The 25,546-nt window shown below is 46.2% G+C and overlaps 1 protein-coding gene and 1 non-coding gene across 2 annotated transcripts in view; both read right to left on the bottom strand.

Annotated features, from left to right (window-relative positions):
* Positions 1-25,546, bottom strand: part of GON7 (GON7 subunit of KEOPS complex) — an 81,105-nt gene that overhangs the window by 22,923 nt on the left and 32,636 nt on the right. The gene's annotated exons all lie outside the window — the stretch shown is intronic.
* On the bottom strand, positions 3,207-3,279 carry TRNAK-UUU (transfer RNA lysine (anticodon UUU)). The gene has a single exon. It is a non-coding gene; the product is annotated as a tRNA-Lys (tRNA).

The raw sequence follows: 25,546 nt of genomic DNA, 5'->3' as shown, positions 1-25,546 counted from the left end.
GTGGCCCTCACTGCCCAAAAGTAGAAACAATCTGTGCAGCGATACAGACCCAGCATTGCCAAGAATAAAGAAAGAACTACATAAAATTTTTTTAAAAGGGAAAGAAGTTGTTTGGGCCATGGAGCCCCTGAAACTACAGGCAAATCTTTGTGTGTCAGTATGCGTGCTTCCTTCAAGCGAAGGTCTGTGATCTTTATCATATTCTCCAAATGGCTGACAGCTCATGGGGTAGAGACTCTAGGCTAGAGGCTGAGAAAGCTGAGGAGGCCAGGGCGTGGTGATGGGGTGGGGATGGAGGTGAGGAGGGCAAGGGCCACGGCTCAGAGGAACAGTCGGCCTTGCTGGGGAGCCTGGACTTCACTCCAAGGGCAATAGGCGATTATTGCCTAGGTGGGGTGTCTGTCTCATGCCTGGCCTATGTCACGTAGCCCTCAGAGTTCTGGATAGTCTCACAGCGTCTCCTAGCCTCTGGGAATACACAGAGAACCAGCTTGCCACAAACACCAGAGGAGGCTTCTCACGGGAGATGCATTGGGCCACAGAGCCTGAGAAGGAGCTTGTCCAGCAGAGGCTTTAGTCAGAAAGGCTGTTTGGGCTGTACCTTACAGAAGCCCCCTGGAATTATCTTAAACCCAGTGATGTGCTTGTTAATATTTAATAACCAGTTTTTATCACTGGGGGATACTATTTGTAGCATCTTCTGATTTCTAAGGTGTGACTATTGCGCTGTGGTCTATGTCAAGCTCCCCAGGTGCTCCCATGGACAAAGATGTACAATTAGCTTTCAGGAGCCAGTGTGAACCAGCTCCAGCACAGCATTGCTTGAGCCCCATTTATTATACGAATCCGAGTCGGGGAGGGCAATCTAGGGGCAGGAGAGCATTGGGTATAAGATAGGCCCAAGGATGTATTTGTAACACAGGGACAACAGCCAATATCTTGTAATACCTGCAAATAGAAAGTAACCTTTAAAAGCGTATACAAATTTAAAATATATACATGTGTCTCATGGGGATCAAGCTGGAGCTGCAGCCAGGTTCAGATCGGACAGGAAGCAGGAACTGTGGGCTTTTGTAAACTCGGCTACCCTTCCCCTCTCTCTTCCTTCTCACTCTCCTATTGGGGGAGTCTGGGTTTCTCTGCTCCCCAGTCCATGGATCAAAGAACTGCTACTGCCAACCGTTTCCAGATTTCCAGGACCCTCTTGGCAAGGAAGCAGCCAGACTGAAGCTTGGCCTCTCTTAGTCCCATTTCAAGTTCCTTGGAGCCCATTGGCCCATCTTGGGTCAGGTGCTTGGCCCTGATCCAATCAGCTGTGATGGGAGGCAGAACCGTTGTTAGACCAAGACGTTGAGCAAGCCCTCTGATGCTGTAACCATAAGGTATTGGGGAAGGAGAAGTAACCAGAGGAAAAGAAAGCAAGCTCCAAGCAACCAACATCTTATGTATCTTGTGGCAGAAAATGGGGGAAATTAATCAAATGTTCATGCCCTCTCCTCTAGTCTTTTGAATTATCCACCCAGAGAGTTACTAATTCCTTCATTTCTTCACCTATGCATGCCTTCAGGATTAATTTGACATTTTTTGAATGTGTCTTCTATGTTAGAGAATATGTGGGCCTAAAAAGGAAGGGGAAGATAAATAAGGTTTAGTAACTGTCCCCCAAGTGTTTGCTATCTGGGAGTGAGACTGGTGTGTGCGTGTCATGTTGCTTCAGTCGTGTCCAACTCTTTGTGACCCCATGGACTGTAGCCCTCCAGGCTGCTCTGTCCATGGGATTCTCCAGGCAAGAACAGTGGAGCAGGTTGCCATGGCCTCCTTCAGAGGATCCTCTAGAGCCAGGGATCAAACCCGCATCGCTTACATGTCCTGGATTGGCAGGCGGGTTCTTTACCACTAGCGCCACCATCCACAACACAAGCTTCACAGAAGGCTATTCAAAGTGCCAGCCCCCCAAGGATCACGTGGGAGAGCTGAGGCCGGCAGCCTCCGAGACGGCCCCAGTGAGCCACGCTTTCTGATATTCACACACCCCTGTAGCTCCCTCCCACACAGCATTGGGGTTGGTCTGTGTGACCAACAGAATAAAGTAGAGGTAATGATAGGAAACTTCCGAGCACAGGTTATGGAAGATTGTGGCTTCCATGCTGGGTCCCCTGTGTCTTGCTTTCTTGAACCACTCGCTTGGGAGGAAGCCAGCTGGTAGGTCATGAGCAGTCCCGAGGAAAGGACCCAGGACCCATGGCTGTCTGCTAACAGCCAGGCAAGTGTGGTAGGTAGTCAGGCCCTCAGTGGAGACGCAGCCCTGTCAACAGCTTGACTACCCTGAGAGAGAGTCCCTGAGCCAGAACCACCCAGTTAAGCCACTCTCAGATCCGACCCTCACAAATGGAGGGAGATAATAAATACTTATTGTTTTGAGCTACAAAGTTTTAGGGTGATTTGGTACAACGTGATAGATGACCGGACTTTCCTGGTAGCTCAGGTGATAAAGACTCTGCCAGCCAATGCAGGAGACATAAGAGACGCATGTTCCATCCCTGGGTCAGGAAGATCCCCTGGAGGAGGGCATGGCAACCCACTCCACTATTCTTGCCTGGATAATCTCATGAACAGAGGAGCCTGGAGGGCCACAGTCCATGGGGTTTCACAGAGTCGGACATGACTGAGGTGACAGACTAAAGCAGGAGGTGATATCTGAGGTGGATCTTAAAGGATGAACTCACCAAGCAGAGACAAAATCATTCCGGCAATGCCGTGTGCAAAGCGGTAGACAAGAAAGCCTACAGGGCATGAATGGGGGACAGTCGCTTGGTGTGGTTGAACGTGAGTTGGCTGGGAGGGGGGCCCATTGGCTGTAAAGGTGGACCAGGCGGGGGAAGGGCTGCTGTGTCAGTTTAGCCAGTGACTTCCAACCTTTTTTTTAGCACTAGGAACCCCTTCTTCAAATAAAATCTTATAGAAGAGGCCAAGCCATAAAAAAGGTAAAACGGAGCTCCTCTGGTTAGAAGTAGGTAGGGTAGGGGATGGAGCATAAGAAGGTCTTGCCTTTCCTTCCCTGTTCCTATTTGCTTCTTGACACTTAGACTGGCTCTGAAAGGATACTAGGTAGAGTGCTGGCCTCCATGCAGGAAGCCAGTGGCTGAATGGCAGGGAGAATCAGCTTGTTTTTTTTTGGCCGTGCCATGTGGCTTGTGGGATATCAATTCCCCCACCAGGGATTGAGCCTGGATCCCCTGCAGTAAAAGTGCTGAGTCCTAACCACTGGACTATGAAGGAATTCCCAGGGAGAATCATTTTTTACTGCATTTTCTTTGAATTTTTTTCATGGCATTATTTGAATTTTAAATTGTGTGCATTATTCTGTATCCATGGAAGTATGGATACACAGGTATTGCATATCCAGAGAAGAATGGATATATAGGTGCTCATTGCACTCTTCTCTCTACTTTTCTGTACATTTGAACATTTTATAATAAAAAACAAAAAATTGGGGGACTTCCCTGGTGGCTCAGACGGTAAGGAATCTACCTGCAATGCAGGAGACCTAGGTTCAATCCCTAGGTCAGGAAGATCCCCTGGAGAAGGGAATAGCTACCCACTCCAGTATTCTTGCCTGGGAGATTCCATGGACAAAGGAGCCTGGCAGGCTACAGTCCAGAAAAGTCCCTCTGGCTGCCCTGTGGAAAACTGTTAGGAGACTAGGAGTTCGGTAGGAGCCTAGTCAATCTAGAGGCCACTTGGAAAGCTCTGGGTGTGTGAACTGGGACCCAAAGTAGAACATGTATCCCAGGAACACATCTGAGGTGGAACAACTCAAACCCTAAAGACCACTGTTGTAACAAATATTTATCAAACATGAGCATGCCCCGGTGTGTTGAGAAACAGCGTGTGTGAGGCGGGGCTTAATTCCAGCTCAGCCATTCTCTACCCGACTGCTCCATGCCTCAGCCTTCTCATCCGTAAAATGGGATTACTAATTACCTCCTATTTTAAAAAGCATTTTAATACTTATTTATTTTGCCACTTCAGGTTTTAGTTGCAGCACACAGGATCTTTCACTGCGGTTCGCTGATTCATGTGCCCCGCCCTCGGCATGTGGGAACTCAGTTTCCTGCCCAGGGATCCAACCCACATCCCCTGCATTGGAAGGCAGATTCTGAACCACTGGGCCATTAGGGAAGTACCCCAAGTTTTTGTTTTTTATTATAAAATGTTCAAATGTACAGAAAAGTAGAGATAAGTATAATAAACACCCATATATATACTACTATCCCAGATTTAAGTCTTTAATATTTTGCCATATTTGTTTCACTTAATTGTCATCTCATTGAATTTTTAAAGTAAAGCATAGACATCATCAAATTTCACCTCTAAGTGATTTGTTATGACAAAAAAATGACTTTTTTCTCCTCCAGGAACCACAACATTATTATCATATCTCACAAAAGTAACAATAATTCTTTACATCATCTAATCCTCAGTTCACATTGGCCTAAAGGTCACCAACATGTCTTTTGCTGCTGCTGCTGCTGCTGCTGCTAAGTCACTTCAGTCATGTCTGACTCTGTGTGACCCCATAGACGGAAGCCCACCAGGCTCCCCTGTCCCTGGGATTCTCCAGGCAAGAACACTGGAGTGGGTTGCCATTTACTGATCTATTCTTTCAGATTGGCTTCCAGTCACGGTCAATATACATTGTTCTCAGGGTCTTCCCATAAGGGTGAAATGAATCCATAATCATGAAGTTCTTAGATGGATCCTGGGGTGGTAAGCGCTCCATGCGTGTTGACACTTCTCAGCAGGTACCAGGGGCTGAGAACCAACTCCACAGGGCCCCAGGTCTCATGGGGCTGCTGACACTGTATCGCAGTGGGAATAAGAGTGTCAAGAGACACAGCACTGAGGCCCAGAAGGCTCTCATGGTGGAGGATGGTGACCCCATGACTGAGCAGACAGCCCAGAGGGAGCCTCTGGCCTGGTGTCTGGAAAGTCCTGGCTGACCTCTAGAAGGTGACTTCTCTAGGACGGTGTCTCCCCAAGGGGAAGGGGAGGGTTTACCTGGCTGAAAGCTTGCAGTGAAAGAGAAACTATCAGGCTGCTTCTACCTGGGGTCTACAACCCTGCATGAACTCAGCCCTAGGTGGAGGTATGTCTGGGTCCCTAGGAAGCCTCCAATCTGAGAGTTTTAGAGCAGACAGGCCCTGATGCTGCTGTGGAGGATACAGATGACCAGTGCCAGCTTGGACCTCATGGTTGGGGGGAGCCTGAGCTATATTCAAGGGTCCTGACAGCAGAGGCTGCTCTGGGGTGAGCCAGTTGCAGAAGTGAGCCTGTCCACCCCAGCTCTGGCCTCCCGTCCTGACTGCTTGGGGACCTGATCACCCAGATCTCCTCTCCTCCTCCCTTGGGTGGGGAAGCGGGTGGGTCATAGACTCCTTGCCATCTGCGTCTGTGGTACTCCCCTCTCCAATGCCACAGCCCAGATGGTATTTTATGGGCCTTATCTTGCCCCTTCTGCCACGTTATCACTGCTCCTGAAACTTAAAAGGAGAGGATACCCAGAGAAGGATCTTGGTCCTTACCCACCACAGTAACTGGGTCAGAGGAAAACATGTGACCCTACCTGGGCCCATCCCAGACCATGAGGGTCAACTCCGGACTCAGCCTGAAGCCAGGAGGTAAGAGAAACACTCTTATGCATGAGAACAAGCAGGAGCTGCAGGTGGCAACCTTGCCTCCATTCAGAGAAATCTTGAATAAGCAGAAAACTAAGGAGTTCCCTGGCAGTCCAGTGGTTAGGACACTGAGCTTCCACTGCAGGGGGCACAGGTTCCATCCCTTTGTAGGGGAACTAAGATCCATGTTGCGTGGCCAAAAGGAGAAAAAAAAAGACAACTAAAATGGAGAAAAGCAGGGCCTAGGGATGGAGCATGGAGAAGGCAATGGCACCCCACTCCAATACTCTTGCCTGGAAAATCCCATGGCCGGAGGAGCCTGGTGGGCTGCAGTCCATGCGGTCGCTAAGAGTCGGACGCGACTGAGCGACTTCACTTTCACGCATTGGAGGAGGAAATGGCAACCCACTCCAGTGTTCTTGCCTGGAGAATCCCAGAGACGGCAGAGCCTGGTGGGCTGCTGTCTGTGGGGTCACACAGAGTCGGACACGACTGATGAGACTTAGCAGCAGCAGCAGCAGGGATGGAGTGGGTGGGATTTCGGAAACCTTGTTTAAGCACTGTGCTAAACAAAGGCCACTGCACTTAATTTTTTCATGTATGCCAGTTAGAGTTAGCAAGGTAGCTTGTGTTCCCCAGAAAGCAGAGCCTGAGGAGAAGGCTTTGGCTACTAGTTCAAAAGGGAGCGAAATTCCAGAGAGTGGAAATCCTTGTCCCTCCGCAGGAGAGGTGGGTGAGGAGGAAACACTGTCGGCATGAGGGTACTTAATCTTCCAGGGCCATCCTCTCCAAAGCCACACAGATCTCATCTCAGGACGGTCCGTAGAGGGTAAAAGGGCAAGGCTTTATTCACTTCGCCCACCGCCCATTGGTCAGAGGGTTGCTTAACAATAGGGCATGAACGCCCCTGCTGCCCCCACTTCCAAGTTGCAGGGCTGTCCATTGGGCCAGGAGCTATTGGGACCTCTGGGAACACTGGAACTTACAGTCTTGGGGGTGGGGGGGCAGGAATTAAACAAGTCACTGCAAGGTGTCGAGTGTTCTAAAGAAATAGAGCAGGATATTCTGGGTGGGGTCAGGAAAGGCCATCTAATGAAGAAGCTGCGAACCCGAATCTAGATCCAAAGGAGGAGCTGAAGTTAGCGAGGCCACCATGGTGGTGAGAAAGAGCCATGGAAGCCCGGCGTCCAAAAATAGCTCCGCAGGCTTGAGGACCTAAAAGAAGCGCAGCGTTCCGCCACGTTTAGAGCCAGGCAGATCTGTAAGCATTTATAGAGCATCAAGTGTATACCCAGACGAGGCCCCCTACTGTTTCTTTTTTTTTTTTCAGGAAACTGTGCCTTGTTCCTTTCTGTCGCTACCAGGTGCCTTACCCTGCCAACCATCTCCTTCCTAGATCGGACCACACCCCTCTAGCTGCAGTTGATTGGGCTAGAGGTGAACACTTCGCCAAGGCTGGACCAATGAGAGTCTTGACTCCTGGAGACTGGCGAAGTTGGGACACAGTGATAGGGCTCTTTGTTCAGGACTGGACAAGTTACACCGCCACTCGGGAGATGCTGGCAGCCAGGTTCTCAGCCAGGGAACCAGGAAGGTGTGAAAGGTACTTCTTCAAAGAGGAGCTGTTACTGAGGCAAGAGATGAGGACTAGCCAGAAAGCCTGATTCCTGCTAGGCCAAGCAGTGGTTGTACACCTACCCTGGGGGGCCTTGAAACAAAGCCCCCCTTTTACTTCAATTGAATCCAGAGTGTTTCTATCTTTTGCAGTGAAACAAGCCCTAACCCAGATGGCTCAGTGGTAAAGAATCTGCGTGCCAATGCAGCAGATGCAGGTTCTCGATCTCTGGGTTGGGAAGAGTCACTGGAGGAGGAAATGCAACTCACTCCAGTATTCTTGCCTGGAAAATTCCATGGACAGAGGAGCCTGGCCTGCTACAGTGTATGGGGTCACAAAGAGTCGGATGCGACTGAGCACGCACAAGCCCTAACTAATACTTTGCCAAGTGCTCGAGCTATTTAGATGCATAAATCTGGCAGGGTCTCTGCCCTGAAGAACGTCATAAACCAGCAAGAGACGGACGTATACACTAAACATTAACTGCAGGGTGATAAGTGCTGTAATAAGTTTGTTCAAGGCAAGGATGTTGTGCAGAGATAAATTAAGATAACAGATGTAAAAGCATTTTGAGAAGAAAAACGTGTTATGTACATCCCCTATAATCATACTTAGGAGAATCAATTGCATTTCTACTTTCAGTTCAATCAGGAACACAGCCACCCCACTTTCAGAATGATGCTGTTTTTATAAGGCAGGTGCTGGCCTGTGATCAGGCAATGAGTAAATTATCCAGGGTCTCATGCTTTCTCTTTCCTTATCTGTGTTTGGTGAATGGATGGAAAAAAATAACATTACAGTTTCCCAAAGAGTGGGGACGCATTTGCAGTTTCAGCCCTTGCTGCTGTGTCACAATCTTCTACCCTTTCTGCCCCGCCTACATCAACCTCTCCTTGACTCCAGGAAACTAAAAGGCTGCTGACTTAACTAAAATAAAATCTCGCAAGTGACCGAGAGGTTTGCTGACAGACATACCACTGCTATGATAATTACAGATGGTGGCATTACGTCTGGAGAAAAGGAGTGACCGCTTCCACCTAAACAGTCGTCAAAATCATTCCGTCCAAGGACGCTTGGCACATTGAAATACATTACGAAAGAGCAATATCTTACTGAGAAATACTTTCCCTCCACCTCCATCACAGACAGACAGCTGTTTCCTCCTGCTGAATTTTTGTCGGTGGAGGTAACAGAGCAAGCGCAAGCGCAGGAGCAAAGCAGGCTTCGATATCACCTGACTTAGGTTCAAATTCCAGCTCTACTGATTGCCAGCTGTGAGGTCTTCGGGAAATTACTTAACCTCTCTGAGCCTCAGTTTCCTCATTATTGAAGTAAGGAGAAGACACTGGCAAAAGGTCTCTCGTGGAGGTGGACGGGTGGGTGGGAAACAGAACCAGGTAGAGGGAGGGGATAAGCCCAACCGAGCACAAAATGGAGCTAAAACCTGTTTCTTCTCTTACGGTTTTTAGGCTTTTTGTTTTTCTTTTGGTTTTGCGGCTTTCAAGATCTTAGTTCCCCAATCAGGAATCAAACCCATGCCCCCTGCATTAGAAGCACAGAGTCCCAACCACTGGAGTTCCTTGCTTCTTCTCTTGTATCTTAAAGGGAATTAGGTTTTCTGGGACAGACTTGTATGTCAGAACTTCCCTTCTAGCTGAGCTGATCCACACTTAGGTATTAGAATCTGAACTATCACATTCCCTAAGAATGATGGGTTTCTAAAAACTCACATCATTTAACACTCAGTACTCTAAGAATTATTTTCCCACATGCTGCTGCTGCTGCTGCTAAGTCACTTCAGTCGTGTCCGACTCTGTGTGACCCCGTAGACGACAGCCAACCAGGCTCCCCCGTCCCTGGGATTCTCCAGGCAAGAACACTGGAGTGGGTTGCCATTTCCTTCTCCAATGTGTGAAAGTGAAAAGTGAAAGTGAAGTCGCTCAGTCGTGTCTGACTCGTAGCAACCCCATGGACTGCAGCCTACCAGGCTCCTCCGTCCATGGGATTTTCCAGGCAAGAGTACTGGAGTGGCTTGCCATTGCCTTCTCCGATAAGTCATTCTAAAGTTGGGGGCATGATTATCAGAAAACAAATTTTACAGCCTTTGTAGTCTTGTGCTTTCATTGGACCTTCGCTCTCTGCACCATTTCTGTTATCGTGCAGAATGCTGGCACATGAATTGGGGCTTCCCAGGTGGCGCTAGTGGTACCTGCCTGCCAATTCAGGAGACATAAGACACGCGGGTTCAATCTCTGGGTCAGGAAGATCCCCTGGAGAAGGGAATGGCTACCCACTCCGGTATCGTTGCCTGGAGAATCCCGTGGACAGAGGAGACTGGCAGGATACAGTCCATGGGGATGAAAGGAGTCGGACATGACCGAAGCGATTTAGCACGCATGCACGCACACACAGTGACTGGCCTTCTTCATAGCCATCTATCTCAGCTAACCTTTCCACAAAAGCGATTACAGCATCAATGTATTGTTCAGCTTCAACCCTTTTAAGACCACTTGAACCCAAAGTCCCAATATACCCGCACACACCGCTGTGGTTTCTGCACTGTTAACCCAGACCATGGGTTTGTTTACCCATTGAAGTGGCGCCACCCTGTGGCCAAGTCATGAATGGTGTACAACCTCCAGTCCCATCAGGTTTGAAATGAAGGGATTCTTGGGTAATATTAATATTTTAATTGGGTGGGATTCTGTATTTCTATTATGGGGCATAGAATCAGGCTTTATTCATATTCTTCCATTATTTCAGATTTCCACAATCAGAATTCACATCAAATGTAGCCGTACTATAATCAATTTACTTAAACCTTTTAACTCCAGACTCAGGAGTTTCTATTAAAGTTTTTCCATCCAGAACATTTTTAGGAGGGCTACTATGTTTAGAGAAGACTCTTGAGAGTCCCTTGTACTGAAAGGAGATCCAACCAGTCCATTCTAAGGGAGATCAATCCTGGGTGTTCATTGGAATGGCTGATGCTGAAGCTGAAACTCCAATACTTTGGCCACCTCATGCGATGAGTTGACTCACTGGAAAAGACTCTGATGCTGGGAGGGATTGGGGGCAGGAGGAGAAGGGGACGACAGAGAATGAGATGGCTGGATGGCATCACCGACTCGATGGACATGAGTTTGAGTGAACTCTGGGAGTTGGTGATGGACAGGGAGGCCTGGCGTGCTGTGATTCATGGGGTCACAAAGAGTCGGACACGACTGAGCGACTGAACTGAACTATGTTTAGGGATTAAAATAACTGTGTGTGTGTGTGTGTATGTGTTTGTGTGTGTGTGTGTTTGATACACTTGTCCTTCTGTGGGCATCATGTCTGTCTTACAACAGCTCATGACCAGAACCCTGAAGCCAATAGAAATTTAGTTTTCCCAGTATCATAGTTAGTGGTAGAACCAAGCCTGGATCTCCTTGTTACTAAGACCAATTCTGAGATACTGTTTAAGTTTTCAGTGTTTCAGCTGCTAAAAATTATTTGTCTCATGATGCTCCTTCTACTCCTCAGAATAAGTTAGAAATATGCAAACTTCTAATCAGACAGACCTAGGTTTATATGCCAGTTTCAGGAGCAGGGCAGCTCGAGAAGACGCTAAACCAACCTGAAGTCTTGTTTTTCTCTATCTGTCAAATAAAATTGAGGTAATAACATGCACATGAAAAAAACTGGTTAAATCTGAATAAGTTCTGTAGATTTGTACCAGTGTCAGTGTATTTCCTGATATCGTCTGGTAGTTACATAAGATGTCACCATTAGGGGAAGCTAGTGAAGGGCACATGGAACGCTCTGTGCTATTTTTCAGCTTCTTGTGAGATTATGATTATTTCTCAATGAAAACATTTTTTGGCATTTACGCAGTGAACTGATGAAGACAGAATCTCCAAAATATATTTTCAAATGTGAGTGCTTTCCTAGTGAATCATGGGAGAAATGCTTATGTCATAACAGTGCTTGGTGGGGGTAGGGGGACGTTCTATCGAATGGGACTCATGGTATGATTTATAACTATATTCTAGGAAAGGAAATTTATATCGCAAAGAAGTGGAGGAACACACTTTGGAAAGTTAGTGGTATCCGCACACAGATGGTGAACTAATCGTCAACAAAGGAGGCAAGAATATAAAATGCAAAAGAGACAGTGTCTTTAGCAAGCGGTATGGGGAAAGCTGGACATCCCACACGTAAATCAATAAAGTTAGAACACTCCCTCACACCATACACACACACACAAATTCAAAATGGCTTAAAGACTTAAAGATAATACCATAAAACTCCTAGAAGAAAACATAGGCAAGACACTTTCTGACATAAGTCATAGCAATGTTCTCTTAGGTCAGTCTCCCAAGGCAATAAGAAATAAAATAAATAAACAAATGGAATCTAATTCAACATAAAAGCTTTAGCACAGCAAAGGAAACAATAAATAAAATGAAAAGACAACCTATAGACGGGGAAAAAATATTTGCAAATGATGCGACAAGGGCCTATTTTCCAAAATATACAAACGCCTCAGCAACAACAAAGCAAACAACCCAATGGAAAAATGGGCAGAAGACTTAAGTAGACATTTCTCTGAAGAAGACATCCAATAGGCACATGAAAAGATGCTCAACATTCACTAATTATTAGAGAAATGCAAATCAAAACTACAATGAGGTATCACCTCCAAACAGAATGACCATCATCAAAAAGTCTATAAGTAATAAATGCTGGAGAGGGTGTGGAGAAAAGGGAACGCTCTTATACTGTTGGTGGGAAGGTAACTGGGTACAGCCGCTGTGGAAAAGAGTATTGATATTCCTCAGAAAACTAAAACTCGAGTTACCAAATTACCCAGCAATCCCGCTCCTGGGCCCATATCTAGAGAAAACTTTAATTTTAAAAGATACACGCACCCTGGTGTTCATTTGCAGTACTATTTACAATAGCCAAGACATGGAAATGGTAGCAACCTAAATGTCCACTGACAACTGAGCAGATAAAAAGAAAATGTGAGATATATATAATATATATATGTGCCTGCAGGCGTGCTCAGTTGTGTCCGACGCTTTGCGACCCCATGAACTATAGCCCGCCAGGCTCTTCTGTCCATGAGATTCTCCAGGCAAGAATACCGGAGTGGGTAGCCATTCCCTTTTCCAGGGGATCTTCCCAATCAGGGATCAAATCTGTGTCTCCTGCACTGGCAGGTGGATTCTTTACCACTGAGCCACCTGGGAAGCCCTATAATGGACGATTACTCAGCCATAAAAAAGAATGAAATAATACCATTTGCCACAACACGGATGGACCTAGAGATGATCATATTAAGTGAGGCAAGTCACGCAGAGAAAGACAGATATCATATGATATCACACCTGTATGCGAATTCTAAAAAATTATACAAATGAACTTATCTGATAAACAGAAACAGACTCACAGACATAGAAAACAAACTTATAGTTATCAAAGGGGAAAAGGACAGGGGAGGGATGACTTAGGAGTTTGGGATTAGCAGATACAAACTACTATACGTAAAACAGATGAACAACAGGATCTACTGTATATTACAGGGAAGTATATTCAATACCTTGCAATAAATTGTAATGGAAAAGAATCCAAAAAAGAAGATATACTTATACATAACTGTATCACTTGGCTGTACACCAGAAATTAACACAATATTGTAAATCAACTGTACTTCAAGTAAAGCAAAATTTTTTTAAGTTGGTGATGATTATCTCTGAGCTGTAGAAATTTGATTCCTATCCACTTTATTGTGTTTTCCAGATTTTTTTATGATGAATCTGACTTTTCTAATCAAGGAGAAGTATTTTTCAATTTTTTTTTTTTTTTGGCTGTATGACTTATGGGATCTTAGCTCCTCAACCAGAGGAACTTGGCAGTGAATGCAGAGTCATAACCACTGGACCGCCGGGGAATTCCTGGGAGGACACTTCATAGAAAGAAGAACAGACCGGAGCTGAACCAGAAAATCCACCATATGTGTTTGCCTCTCACTCTGGAAAGTATTGGTCATGGAGAATCAAAGCAGTCTTTATTATTTACTGTTTATTTTCCTTCTTTTTTTTTCAGACCATACTCATTTCAGCCTTCTTGGGGAAATTTACAGCTCAAGTTTCAAGGAAGGACAGTGGAAAGGCAATTATGTATCTTATGTCATTTACTTCCACAAGGAACGTTACTCTGGCCAGGATTGCATCGGGCTTTCTGGAGGAAGCTGCCTCCTCCTCAGACGTATAGGAGGTGTCTGCACATGTGGCTGGAAACTCACCCCCACATCCTTCCACCTACTGGGCGCTTCCCAAGCTGTTTCTGCTGGTCAGCAGAGAGAATCTCCTGGGCCCATGCACATAGCCACTGAGCAATCCCTGTTTTCTTTCCCCTATGGAATTCTGGGTGGTGCTTCTCAACCTGGGGTCCATAGGCATATTCCTGGGGGTTTATGAGTTCTACCAAAAGTTTTGAATGTTCTGTTTCCACTTTTGGATCGCCTAGATGACCACACCAGAACCAACTGCCACTTCACCATATTAAACCTGCTTTTCCATTTGGATTAAGGTCATGTTCATGGCAGATGAATCAGTGTGTTATATCACTGAAGACAAATGCTTCACCAGAGTTCAAAGAGAGAAAGATGGCAAGAGAATTGTGTGGTCTTACAAGATGATGGACTTTGCAGCTTTCATCTTCTTCTCAACGAACTTGCAACAATATGCATTAACAGTTAAATGTGGTAAAAACAATAAAACAATCTCATTAAATACTTTAAAAAATATTTTCTGATTATATTTGGCAGAGTGCACAATTAAATTGACTCATTAAAATAATTGATAGGTGGTTAAAAAGGAGTTTATTTTTCAAAATAAAAAAAATTGACAGTGAAAATGTCAGTGACTCAAATAATGGTTCATTATCCAAAAAAAAAGTCAAGTTAAAAACATCTTTCTCCCAGTAAACCACACACCAGTGATTCACAGTAATCTAGTGTTGGTAAAACATCATCCATCACATTGATTTAATGTTAATTTGAAGTTCATGACTTTTTGTTTCTATTTTTAAGTTTATTTTCGTTTAAAAGCTGGGGCAGCATATGAACTTTCTAAATAGGAAAATTTAACAGTTTTGTTTTTCTTCCCTGCTTTGGAAGTATTCAACACAGTCTAGGAAGGGAGTCTCCCCCCACCCCCACCCCAAGCACATCCCCTCGGGGCAAATATTTCTGAATATTTCCCTTCCATTTCCAGTAGTACATGAAGAATGAGTCCTTCCAGCCCTCAGGGCAAGGGAAACTAGTTTTTCAGTGGGTAATGATTTAGTGTCCAGTTTTATTGGCCCATCAAGGCTCTACCAGGAAAGGGAGAGAGACTAGGGCTTTTGTGCAAAGGGATTAAGTGGGTAGGGCTGCGTGTGAAGCCCTGTTGAGTCCCTGGGGCCTTGCTGGAACCTCACCAGCTTCTCCTGGGAGGTTCTGGATACAGACGCCTCTGTGGTCTGCACGCAGGACTGATCAGGTTCCCGGCAGGGACAACGCCCAGCAGTGCCACAGGACTGTGTTCTGTCCCTGATGACTATGCACTGCCGATGCCTCCTTGAAATGCTCCAGGACTCTGGAGGCCCCAACGGCATGCCTGGCCACCCAGAGGCAGGGCTTGGAAGAAGGTCCAGGGCTATACTTAGTTGGGACATGACAAACTCGAGTGGAGGCTTGCAACCTGGAGCAATGATTAGACATGATCCAAGCACCAATAAACTTCGTCAGAAAACACCCCCCAGGAGGAGGCACTGCCCCACCACTGCTGGAACACAGCACAGGACACAAGGGAGCAGGCTCGGAGATGTTGGAGTAATCTTGAGGCTGGGACAAACTGCAGTTCCAAGACAACTCGGACAAGGGCTTCAAGCAGTAGGAAAGATATCCCTCCTCTCTTCCTCCCTGCCAGCCTTTCTCTAGATGGGCTGGCCCCACCAGAAAGTCAGCTGGCAAGGTCTGCAATGTGGTTTTCAGAGTTCCATCCCCAGAGCGGGCAGATGGGTGGGCTTGGGACTGAGAAACACTAGACTGGTGACCACCAAGCCATGTTTAAGGCCAGGGAGGGGCCACAAGCCACAGAAGCCACTGATTGAAACGGAAAAGGAACCGACCAGAGGCTTACAGAACTGGCTTGAGAACTGAAATTAGAAATTGGTCCAGAAATCCTGGCAGGATCACAGCCCAGAACGAGACCAGAAAGGACACCGCTGCCATCGAGCACCTTATGTTGCTGCCCTGGTGTGGCGGATTCTGTTATTTTCTCTTTTTGGTTGTGCTGGGTCTTCATTGCTTCATGCAGACTTCCTCTGCTTGTAGAGAGCAGGGGGCTACTCCTTGGTTGCAGTACGCAGGCTTCTCATTGTTATGGAGCACAGACTTCGGGCACATGAATTTTAGAAGCTCAGCACGCAGGCTACGCAGCTGCAGCCCACAGGGCAGTAGTTGTGGTGAAAGTGAAGTGTTAGTCGCTTAGTCGTGTCCGACTCTGCAACCCCACGGATTGTAGCCCACCAGGCTCCTCTGTCCATGGGATTCTCCAGGCAAGAGTACTGGAGTGGATTGCCATGCCCTTTTCCAGGGGATCCTCCCTACTCAGGGATCGAACCCGGGTCTCCTGCATTGCAGGCAGATTCTCAGCAGTTGTACACAGGCTTAGTTGCTCTGTGGCATGTGGAATCTTCCCAGACCAGGAACTGAACCCGTGTCCCCAGCATTGGCAGGCGGATTCTCATCCACTGTACCACCAGGGAAGTCCACTTCTGTTATTTTCCAGGAAGAATCCCTTCACCCCTCTTCCACCCTATGCCTGCCTGCCCTGCTGGTTTGGGGTTTGGTTGTGTGATCTGCACTGACACATGGAATTTGGGAAAGTTGACTGAAAGTTGTGCCCTTTCTGAGCAGTGTTTCTGCCCTGCTCTTGAGCTCCTGCCTTCTTGTATAAGAAGAGCCTACTCCAGGGAGCTGCTGTTCCTCCAGCCCAAGCTCTGGAAAAACATGGAGTACTTCTGATCCCAGCAAACATCTTGGAGCCCAGCCCGTGGGCTCCCAGGAGAAACCAGTCAAGGCACAGTCTACCAACAGTCCAGCCACAGAATCATGAATGAGAAACCCATGTTTGGGACTGTTGGAAACCACTGAGATTAGTTGGGTGGAGGTGGTACTTGTTGAGGCTTTCCTGGTGGCTCAGACAGTAAAGAATCTGCCTGCAATGCAGGAGACCTGGGTTTGATCCCTGGGCTAGGAAGATCCCCTACCCATGGAGGAGGGCATGGCAACCCACTCCAGTATTCTTGCCTGGAGACTCCCCATGGACAGAGGAGCCTGGTGGGCTACAGTCCATGGAGTCACAAAAGGTCGGACATGACTGAGGGACTAAGCACTGATACTTGTTACCAGTGCCTTTGTGCTTGCTCACTCGTTCAGTCATGTTCAACTCTTTTTGATCCCATGGACTGTAGCCCACCAGGGCCCTCTGTCCATGGAATTTCCCAGGCAAGAATACTGGAGTGGGTTGCCATTTCCTCCTCCAGGGGATCTTCCCAACCTAGGGATCAAATCTGCATCTCCTGTATTGGCAGGTGGATTCTTTACCACTGAGCCACCTGGGAAGCCCAATATTTGTTACCTATAGAAGCTGACAAATACACATGACCAGCTAGAAGAATCTCCCTTCCTGTAATTCTTTACAAAAGAACTCCAGCTCCAGATACAAAGTCCTCTGTGGGGGTGTCCACGGCAAAGCCCAGGTCACACACTTATGTGTATCTGACAGGAGGACAGGGAAAGTGCGTATCAGGTGTTCTCACACTCTCTAAAAGTGGGCGGGTTCCGTGTCTTTTGCGTTCTAATCATACTCAGGGTCAGGGCTCTGAACTGAATAGGGTCTTCCCAGGATTCATGTTCACCTGGAACCACAGAATGTGACCTTACTTGAAATAGCGATTTTGCAGATATAAAGGAAAAGGGGGCGACAGAGGATGAGATGGTTGGAAGGCATCATCAACTCAATGGACATGAGTTTGAGCAAATTCGGGGAGATACTGAAGGACGGGGAAGCCTGGCGTGTTGCAGTCCATGGGGTTGCAAAGAGTTGGACATGACTTAGTGACTGAACAACAAGAAGATGTGCTTGGTTAGAATAAGGTCATACTGGATTAGGGTGGGCCCTAATCCAATGACCGGTGTTAAGAAAAGAAAACTGAGAAATGTATGGAGGGAAGACCACATGATGGCAGAGGCAGAGATTGGGTGATGTGTCTACAAGCAAGGGCCGCTGAAGATTGCTGGACACCACCAGAAGCTAAAGAGAGGCATGGGGCTTCCCTGGTGGCTCAGTGGTAAAGAATCCACAGGAGACACAGGTTCGATTCCTGGTCTGGGAAGATCCCACAAGCTGCGGAGCAACTAAGCCCAACTAAACCACACCTACCGAGCCAATGCTCTGGGCCTGAGAATGGCAACTACTGAAGCCCCTGCACCCTAGAGCCCGTGCTGCCCAGCAAGAGAAGCCACTGCAGTGAGAAGCCCAAGCACCACAACTAGACAGTAGCCCTCACTTTGCAAAACCAGAGAAAGCCCGCACAGCAGCAAAGACCCAGCACAACCAAAAATAAATGCAATTATTTTTTTAAAAAAGAGAGAGAACGGCATGCAACTGATCCTTCTCTGGAGTCTTCAGAGAGCTGGCAGTACAGACTCCTTGCTTTTGACTTTTTGCCTCCAGACTGTGAGAGAATCCGTTTCTGTTGTTTTAGGATATTGGTCCAGCTGTCCTAGGAAACTAAGTGAAAGTCGCTCAGTCATGTCGGACTCTTTGTGACCCCGTGGACTATACAGTCCATGGAATTCTCCAGACCAGAATATTGTAGTGGGTAGCCTTTCCCTTCTCCAGGGGAGCTTCCCAACCCAGGGATCTTCCCAATCCAGGGATCGAACTCAGGTCTCCCACATTGCGGGCGGATTCTTTACCAACTGAGCCACAAGGGAAGCCCAAGAATACTGGAGTGGGTAACCTATTCCTTCTCCAGTGGATCTTCCTGACCCAGTAATCAAACCAGAGTCTCCTGCATTACAGAAGGATTCTTTAGTAACTGAGCTTTCAGGGAATGCGGTGGGCAAATCCTTATACAGGAAGGAGGTACAAGGCTTCCCACCAAAGGTGAATCCCCTTTTCTCATACTTACCTCAGTAATATTCTGAAACAATATCTTTTTGCTTTAGAAGCACTTTGCATGTCAGCTTAAGGGAGTGTCGCAGGGCGTCCCCTGGGCACCATGGCCCCTGCAGAAAGAATTCGGTATTTTGGGTCCCTGCCTTCTCCTGGATCTCATTTGATCCAAAGATAACTTTGCATGGATAGGGTTACTCAAAAGTCTGGGAGGAAAACATGTCTCTATCAAAAGTCTGTATTTCAGAGTGCGGGGGTTGCTGTGGGGATGAAACGTCAAGGGCTGCAGTCTGACATCTGAGGATGACCTAAGATGACTCTGCTAGACTCCAAGTCATGTCTGCAGCCTTTCTAGCAAAGACTAGTGCCACCCGTTAGACTCTCTACAAGCCATGCTGAAATAGTCTGGGGAATATAAAAGTGTTTCTTACGTGTCTTTCCAACATTGGAGATTCAACAAGGCCATAGCATGGAGAAAAGGGAGGGGGTACTTTAATTAAGAAAATTCAGAAGCTTCATGTTGATATATGGCAAAAACCATCACAATATTGCAATCACCTTTCAATTAAAATAAATATTTTTAAAAGAATTTTTTAAAAATAGAGAGACTTCAGAGGCATAACAACCAAGGGTCGTATGTGGTCTTGTCTGGGGTTCTGATTCCCATTTCGAGGAAGCGCACCTGGAAAGGCCTGGCAGGCAAAATGCTGTGTACTGGCAGATACCAGCCACCACTTGCCCGTGGGTCCCTGAGCTGACCTCAGTGTCACTGGCCAGACAAGAGCATGATGAGACTTCAGATGACTCTAGGTCCCAGCCTCAGGGTCTTTCTGCCAAGGCCCCAGACATCATGTAAAAGAGACAAGTTCAGCCCTGTCTGAGTTCCTGTCCCAAGGAAACTGAGAAAGATAATATGGGATCTTTATTGTTTCAAATCACTAGGTTTCGAGGTGATTAATTAGGCAGGAATAGATCATTGTAGTAAAAGTAATACAGTCATGGAATAAGAATAGAAAATGAATAAAAGTGGAATAATCACACAGTATGGGTGAGTGAGAAGAAAGTAATGCGATATAACGGAATTTAAAATTCAACAGGCACAACACTGTAAATCGACCATCTATTGTTTTACTTGTTTTACTTGCTCAGTGTCCGATTCTTCTGTGACTGCATGGACTGCAGCCCGCCAGGCTCCTCTGTCCATTGGATTTCCTAGGCAAGAATACTGGAGTGGGTAGCCATTCGTTCCCTTTTCCAGGGGATCTTCCCCACCCAGGGATTGAACTTGCGTTGGTAAGCGAGTTCTTGACCACTGAGCCGACAGCTGTGTGCTGTGCTTAGTTGCTCAGTCGCGTCTTTGCGCCCCCATGGACTGTAGTCCACCAGGTTCCTCTGTCCATGGGGATTTTCTAGGCATGCCATGCCCTCCTCCAGCGGCTACCCAACCCAGGAATCACACTGGGGTCTCCTGCATTGCAGGGGAATTCTTTACCAACTGAGCTACCAGGGAAGACCCGCCGCCAACTATGCGTCCATTTTAAAATTTGTTAAAATAAAGGATAAAGAAAACTTCAACAGAAAGGCCGGCAGAGGGCGCTGAGGAGCTGGGGTTCATCTTTCCGCGGCTTCTCTCAGGTCACGTGCTCACCTTGCACGAATGTGACTCGCTGCTTAGTTCAAGTCTGGGTCACGCATCCACCCCTAGACTATGGCTAAGCTATGGCGGAGAGAATCCCCAAGCAAAACCCGGACTATGGCTGGAAGAAGAGAGAGCAAACGCGGTACAGAAGTCCTGGGGGACATGCACATTTCTTCTGTCTCTCTGCTTTCCCAAACCGGAAGCAGTCACTTAGAGAAGAAGCCTGTCCTTGGAGCATCCAAGGCTTGGCCATCCCTGCACGGGAAGACCACTCCTGCCGACTGGGCCTGGCACATCCGCTCCCTGCGGAAAAGCTATTTAGCTTCTGCTGTGCTTAATGCATTACCCATTACTATGAAAAATAAGATTGTAGGGTTGGCCTCTTGGAGTTTAGCATCTTATGCTTTTTTGAGCATTTACGAATCTGTAAGTGACTATATCGGAGAAGGCAATGGCAAGCCACTCCAGTACTCTTGCCTAGAAAATCCCACGGATGGAGGAGCCTGGTAGGCTGCAGTCCGTGGGGTCGCTAAGGGTCGGACACGACTGAGCGACTTCACTTTCACTTTTCACTTTCACACATTGGAGAAGGAAATGGCAACCCACTCCAGTGTTCTTGCCTGGAGAATCCCAGGGACGGGGGAGCCTGGTGGGCTTCTGTCTGTGGGGTCACACAGAGTCGGACACGACTGAAGTGACGCTGCAGCAGCAAACATTACACCAATAGGAAGTATTGATTGGAAAAAAGCAGAAACTTCATTTTTGGAACAAGGATAATTCTGCCACCCAAAGACAACTACTGTTAACATTTTGATGTGTGCTTTGCCACATTTTTTTCTTTACAAATATATTTGTGTGTGTTTGTCAACACAAAAATGAGATCGTTCCATAAATACTGTGGTACTCAACTTTTTTTCACTCAGTAGGCTGTAAATCTATTTGTATATCAAAACATATTCTTCTGTTTGGCTGAACCATATGAATTACCAAAATTTAACCAGTTTTGAACTACAAAAACAATTGCATATGGCTTCACCCAGTACGATTTTGTTTTAATCACTGCGGATTCTATAGCCCTTTGCACATGGCTTAATGTACTCAACTTGGTGCTAATAGTAAAGAACCCACCTGCCAATGCAGGAGACATAAGAGCCATGGGTTCGATCCCTGGGTCAGGAAGATCCCCTGAAGGAGGAAACGAGAACCCACTCCAGTATTCTTGCCTGGAGAATCCCCATGGACAGAGGAGCCTGGCAGGCTGCAGTCCATGGGGTCACAAAGAGCCAGACACGACTGAAGCTACAGAGCACGCAGACATGCACATGACTTTTTATTGGTGCATTTAGTTTCCAATTTTTTTTACAATGATTAAAAATTATTGCAATGGAAAACCATTCTTTGTGGCCATTCTTAGTATCTTAGGATACATTTCTATAAATGGAATTCATTAAAGGAATGCACATTTTACTATTTTTAAATTAGTTTTTATTGGAGCACAGTTGATTTACAATGTTGTGCTAGTTTCAGGTATGCAACAAAGTGAATCAGTTATACATATGTCCACTCTTTAAAATAATATTACTTCTCTCTCTTTTTCTTTTTTTTGGCCACACCCCTGGGCATGCTACTTGCTCTTAGTTCCCTGACCAGGGTCAACCTGTGCCTCCTCCAGCGGAAACGTGGAGTCTTAACCACTGGGCCGCCAGGAAAGTCCCTCCATTCCTTTTTATATTCTTATCCCATAATCATCATCACATAGTGCTGAGTAGAGTTCCCTGTGCTATACAGTAGGTTGTTATTAGTTATCTATTTTATATATGGTAGTGTGTATATGTCAGTTCCGATCTACCAATTTATCCCTAACCACAAAAGAATGCACATTTTAAAAGCTTTTTTTGGACTTTCCTGGTGGTCCAGTGGTTAAGACTCTGAGCTTCCATTGCAAAGGGGTGTGGGTTACATCCCTGGTTGGGGAACCAAGATCCCTCCTGTTGCTTGTGACAAAAAAGAAAAGTGCTTTCGCTGCATACTGGAGGAATAGTTTCTGAGAAGCCAGAGCTGGCTGGTCAAAGTCTCCTCTCCACTCCCAGGAGGATGGGAGTGTTAGGGGCCCTGGAGGATATTGCTTCTCCCTAAAGGGAAGAAGGTGAGATCAGAAGGAAATCAGAGACAGGGAAGCAGCTTGGTATTTACTGCTTGGAGTAGAAAGAGACTAAGGAGGCAATTATGCTTTTAACTCTAAAATGCTGAACACATGCTCGTTGTAAAACCTGAGGACCCGTGGCAGGTTTTAGAAGGGACAAAGAACAAATCTGTTTATTACTCTGATATATGAAAGAGTTAAATTGGAGACAAGCAATGTCATGGAGGATCTTTTTTTTTTTTTTAACCTGGATCTAATAGAGGAATTGTCTCATTTAAAGGGAAGGTATAAAGGAGAAGTAACAAAAGTGTAGACTCTGTAAAACAAACAAACACAGAAACCAACCAGGAGCTGTCACCCCCTCTACGATGGCCCCCAGTAGTCTCACTTCTTAGAAGTCACACCTTTGTGCCATCTCATCTCCTTGAAAATGGGCTAGAGTTACTACCTTGCTTCTAATGAGTAGAATTTGACAGAAGTAATAGGGTGCCACTTTGGAGATAAAAATCATAAAAAAAGACCATGGCTTCCGTCTTGGGTGCTGTCTCTTTTGAATCGCCTGCTTCTGTGGAAATAGTGAACGTCAGCTGCTGTGTCACAGGCAGCTATGTGATGAAGCCTGCATGGGTGAGCCTGGAAGACTTCCCAGGCAACGACCACAGCCCTGACCAACACCTCTGTCAGACAGCCAGAACCTCCCAATCGCTCCCAGATTCTTCATCCACCGATCAACTGTTTTCAGCCTCTAAATCTGGGGGCAATTAGTTGTGCCACAAAGGAGAACAAATACAATAGCTGCTTGCTGAGCCCTTACTATGCATCAGATATAGTTCTCTGCACATAGCATTATGAGTCTTGACAATGACTCTGAGTGAGTGCCACAATTATTCCCATTTTCAGTCGAAGAACCTGAAGTCCAGGAAAGGGTCAGTAAACTTGCCCAAACCCATCGAGTTAGAAAATGGTGAAGCTCGAATCTGATTTGAAGTACTCAGGGACCAGAGTCACACTTAAAACTGCTGCTCAAATTTCACTGGATAGAACTGCATTACTTGCCCGTGGCTGAAAAGAGCAGTTTGGAAAGGAGGACTGAATCATCTTAAACTAAATCAAGATTTACCACCTCCACCGCCTGCAGGGACTAGAGAAAAGCTCGGTTTCCCCTGAAGTTCACAGTTCTGTAAAGTGGTTGCTGGCTGGTAGCTAACTATTGTCTCTGCTGCAGCCTAAGCTGGTTGCATTATTACTTATTTTGGAGGGAGGGAGCAGGGAGTGGTGATGGATAGGGCTTCAGGGTATGTGGTCAGAACCTGCTTTCCCAGTGATTATATTCATGTTCTCATATCTACTCTTGAAGTAGTGCTAGTTCCATTCAGAGCCAAGATACTCCGGAGGCCCTCTGGCACAGTGGTTAAGATCCTGGCTCTACAGATCCTCTCAAACAGAATGTACAAAGATCCAACATTCTTTGTAGGTTAAAACTGGTAAAAAAAAAAAAGATCCTGGCTCTAGAACAAACAGATCTTGGTAGCTTCCAGTTGTGTGACTCCAGGTGAGTCATTTTACCTATCCAATGGCCTATTTCCTTCTTTGAAGTTAAGCATAGAAATACACCAATAAGGGCTGTGGTCAGAATTAAATGAGGTGACAAATGTAAAGCCTTTAGCCCAATGCCTGACACACTGATGTTACTCTTGCTGTTTAGTCTCTAAGTCATGTCTGACTCTACGACCCCATGCAATGCAGCCCGCCAGGCTCCTCTGTCCATGGGATTTCCCAGGCAAGAATTCTGGAGTGGGTTGCTATTTCCTTTTCCAGGAGATCTTCCTGACCCAGGGACTGAACCTGTGTCTCCTGCATTGGCCATCGGATTCTTTAATACTGAGCCACCAAGGAAGCCCTGTGACTGGTACATAGGAAGAGTTTAACAAATGACATTATAAATGCCATCGTATTAATTATTATACAGCATTATATATATCATTAATTGAAGAAAGTAGGGAAAACCACTAGACCATTCAGATATGACCTCAATCAAATCCCTTATGATTATACAGTGGAAGTGAGAAATAGATTTAAGGGACTAGATCTGATTGATGGAGTGCCTGATGAACTCTGGACGGAGGTTCGTGACATTGTACAGGAGACAGGGACCAAGACTATCCCCGTGGAAAAGAAATGCAAAAGAGCAAAATGGCTGTCTGAGGAGGCCTTACAAATAGCTGTGAAAAGAAGAGAAGCGAAAAGCGAAGGAGAAAAGGAAAGATATAAGCATCTGAATGCAGAGTTCCAAAGAATAGCAAGGAGAGATAAGAAAGACTTCCTCAGTGATCAATGCAAAGAAATAGAGGAAAACAACAGAATAGGAAAAACAAGAGACCTCTTCAAGAAAATCAGAGATTCCAAGGGAACATTTCATGCAAAGATGGGCTCGATAAAGGACAGAAATGGTATGAACCTAACAGAAGCAGAAGATATTAAGAAGAGGTGGCAGGAATACACAGAAGAACTGTACAAAAAAGATCTTCACGAGCAAGATAGTCACGATAACGTGATCACTGACCTAGAGCCAGACATCTTGGAATGTGAAGTCAAGTGGGCCTTAGAAAGCATCACTACTAACAAAGCTAGTGGAGGTGATGGAATTCCAGTTGAGCTATTTCAAGTCTTGAAAGATGATGCTGTGAAAGTGCTGCACTCAATATGCCAGCAGATATGGAAAACTCAGCAGTGGCCACAGGACTGGAAAAGGTCAGTCTTCATTCCAGTCCCAAAGAAAGGCAATGCCAAAGAATGCTCAAACTACCGCACAATTGCACTCATCTCACACGCTAGTAAAGTCATGCTCAAAATTCTCCAAGCCAGGCTTCAACAATATGTGAACCGTGAACTCCCAGATGTTCAAGCAGGTTTTAGAAAAGGCAGAGGCACCAGAGATCAGATTGCCAACATCCGCTGGATCATGGAGAAAGCAAGAGAGTTCCAGAAAAACATCTATTTCTGCTTCATTGACTATGCCAAAGCCTTTGACTGTGTGGATCACAATAAACTGTGGAACATTCTGAAAGAGATGGGAATCCCAGACCACCTGACCTGCCTCTTGAGAAACCTGTATGCAGGTCAGGAAGCAACAGTTAGAACTGGACATGGAACAACAGACTGGTTCCAAATAGGAAAATGTGTACGTCAAGGTTGTATATTGTCACCTTGCTTATTTAACTTATATGCAGAGTACATCATGAGGAACGCTGG

The sequence above is a fragment of the Moschus berezovskii genome, chromosome 21 (assembly GCF_049115385.1).
Source record: "Moschus berezovskii isolate FMDL1 chromosome 21, NW_MosBer_1.0, whole genome shotgun sequence".
In the NCBI taxonomy this organism is placed as follows: Eukaryota; Metazoa; Chordata; class Mammalia; order Artiodactyla; family Moschidae; genus Moschus; species Moschus berezovskii.
The sequence above is the reverse complement of the archived record's forward strand: the minus strand, read 5'-3'. Positions and strand labels throughout refer to the sequence as shown.